The following is a 3,218-nucleotide window of genomic DNA, read 5'->3' as shown; positions in this document are numbered from 1 at the left end:
CAACCACCAGACCAGGCTGCCCAGAGCCACATCCAGCCTGACCTTGAATGCCTCCAGGGATGGGGCATCCACAACCTTCTTTGGCAACCCATTCCAGTGTATCAGCACTCTCTGAGTAGTAAAAAAAAAAATATGGAGTGTTAAAGCCAAAAAATATCATGCAGAGTAGATAGGAAAAATTGCCTTCAGGACAGTTTGTTTAGACCAGAGAGTATAAAAAGAAAATCAGAAGAGATTAAAGAGAAAAGAAAAGTCTTGGTGAGAGAGAGCACAATCTCTAGAAGATCTAGAAGAGAAAAGGAAGCATAAAGTTAGCCAGCTGTTTGGTGAGATCTCAACATCTATTTGGATCAAAAGAGAGACTCCAGAAGAGTGCTGCTAAGCAAGCAAGCAGATTACAGAGCAGATCAGCACACAGAGATAGAGAATGGAGAATGCAGTTAGACAGAATAAAGTGAAAAGTAATAACTCAGGATGAGGGTTCACACAAGCAGAGGGAAATCTGGAAGCTGCAGAAAGATAACATAACAAGCTGTAAAGCACTTGCTAGATTGTGTGAATTTAATCTGAAGAACTCATGAGACAATGGTGAGCAATTTGGCACCAGCACTTTAAGATGCCCTCATGAAGTTCCCACATTCAAAGAACTGCTCCTCTACACTTAACAAAATGCTAAGATAACAAGGTCTGAAAAATATGCAAGTTCTTCAGATTCAAATAAAGCCTCATGTTCTGGAAAACAGGCAGACAATTCAATTTTTTAGGCTACTTTCTACTGCAGCTAATTATTTGTTGCCTGGACCATGGTAGTAAAATGGCAACATGTAAAGTAGTATTCCACCTGTAACTTCCAATTTCTTCTGGCTATGATTTTAAAATCATAGAATCACAGGATATCCCAAGTTGGAAGGGACCCATAAAGATTACAGAATGGCTTGGGTTGGAAGGAACCTCAAAGATCACCTAGTTCCAAATTCCCTGTTGCATGTAGGGTTGTCAACCTCCAGGATCAAGCAACAGATCAGTTTGCCCAGGGCCCCCATCCAACCTGACCTTTAACACCTCCAGGGATGAGGCATCCATAATCTCTCTGGGCAACCTGTTCCAGGACCTCACCACTACCTCAGTGAAAAGATTCCCTGACATTTAATACAGATCTCCCCTCCTTTAGTTTAAAACCCCCCTTGTCTTATCACTTTACCTATGTAAAGAAGTTGCCTTCTGTTTATAACCTCCCTTTATATTGGAAGGCCATATCGAGGTCTCCCCAGAGCCTTCTTTTCTCAAGAATGTATAAGCCCAGCTACCTTGGCTTGTCTTCACAGGAGAGGTGCTCCAGCCTTCTGATCATCCTCGTGGCTCCCCTCTGGACTATCTCCAAAAGCTCCACATCTTACCTCTGTTTGGGGCCCCAGACCTGGACTCACTACTCCAAATGCGGCCTCACAAGTACAGAGCAGGGAGGGACAATCACCTCCTTTGGCTACATCAAAAGACGAGTGGCAAGCAGGGCAAATATGCTGTTTGGCATTCTGGGCTACCAATGCACACTGCAGGCTCATGTTAAGCTTTTCATCTACCAGGACTCCTGGTACAAGGATCACCGAGTCCAATTTCAGGCTCAACACAGGACCACCCAAAAATCAGACCATATGCCTGAGATCATGCTCCAGACACTTCCTAAACTCCAGCAACTTGGTGCTATGACCAAGTGCTGCAATCACTTCCCTGGTGAGGTTGTTCCAGTGCCTGAACAGCCTCTCAGTGAAAAACTTATTCCTCATATCCAACCTGATCCCCTCTCCAGCCATTACAGCTTCATGCTCTTCCCTTGGATTCTATCACTGGTCACCAGACAGAGGAGATCAGTGCCTGCCTCTCAATTACCCCTTGAGAGGAAAACATAGGCTGCAATGAGGCCCTCAGTCTCCTCTTCTGAGCAAATTAAGGGTCTTCAGCTGCTCCTCATACATCTTCCCCTCTAGACCTATCATTATAGCCCTCCTCTGCACCCTCACTAATAGTTCTATGACCTTTTTGTAGAGCAGTGCCCAAAACTGCATATAGCACTCAAGGTGAGGTCACACCAGAGTAGTATAGAGTGGGACAATCTACACTACTCTCAACCTCACTACTCTCAACACAGTTAGTAATGCTGTGCTTGATGTATTCCAAGATACGGTTGGTCAATAGTGGCTGCCTGGGCAAACTAATGACTCATGTTCAATTTGCAGTCGACCAAAACTACCAAATCCCTTTCACTGGGGCTGCTCCCCAGCGTCTCACCTCTCAGTCTATGTAAAGCCAGGGTTGCCCCTTCCCAGACTGCATCAGTGACAAAACAAAGCATAAAAAAGGCTCTTATTAGTATCTGTTAGCATTACTTAACGTTTATTCATAGAGTTTTGCTAAAGAAGTGTGATTTAAATTCCACTGAAGTCTATGGGAAGTCCATCACCATGTGCGATGTATTTCTTGCTGTAGTGTTTTGATCATTTTGTCTTGCATTATCTCTATGTGCTTACAGACGTTTTCTTGTTGAATCATGGCATGAAAAGGTCAAAACATTCCTGTTATTACAAACCAAAGTAATCTTTTTATGGTAAAGGTGATAGTTTGTGTTTTTTTTTTTAATTTGTTTTCATGTCATATCTTTCCTGAGCTTTTGTTATTTCTTGATGATTCCATACTGCAGCTCACTTGAACTCTATTGAAAGAGACAGCTCTACTCAAAGCTCACATGACCATGGCTATAACAGAAGAGTCTCCTTACCTATCACAACTTCTCAACCACTATATTTCCATAGAGCAAGCATGAGTATATAGCAAAATGAACTGTTCTCATAAAACACTTCATCTACATGATTTGCAAAGCCCACCAAGATAGGTTCCTTACAGCTGTGTTATATATACACACATATGTATAAATAAAAAAAAAAGAAAAAAACTCAATTGCTACAAGCATATAAACCTTTTTCCATCCCTTTGGCAAGTCCATCAAATGCCTCTCTTGTCCATTTTCCTTTGCTTTACTCACAGTTTAAGATTTAAACACAACATAGCCAGAAATTTAGTTGCATTTCCTGAGTTGTGATATGGCGTGAGTGCTTTAGTCTTTGTCAGCTATCTGTCGCCACTGGAAAACTCCTTGATCCTCTTGTCTCTGAGTTGAGCATTCCAATAAAGTTTTCCATCACCAACATCAATTATCACTGGGG

This window comes from Meleagris gallopavo, chromosome 8 (assembly GCF_000146605.3).
Source record: "Meleagris gallopavo isolate NT-WF06-2002-E0010 breed Aviagen turkey brand Nicholas breeding stock chromosome 8, Turkey_5.1, whole genome shotgun sequence".
NCBI lineage: Eukaryota > Metazoa > Chordata > Aves > Galliformes > Phasianidae > Meleagris > Meleagris gallopavo.
Note: the sequence above shows the minus strand (reverse complement) of the source record.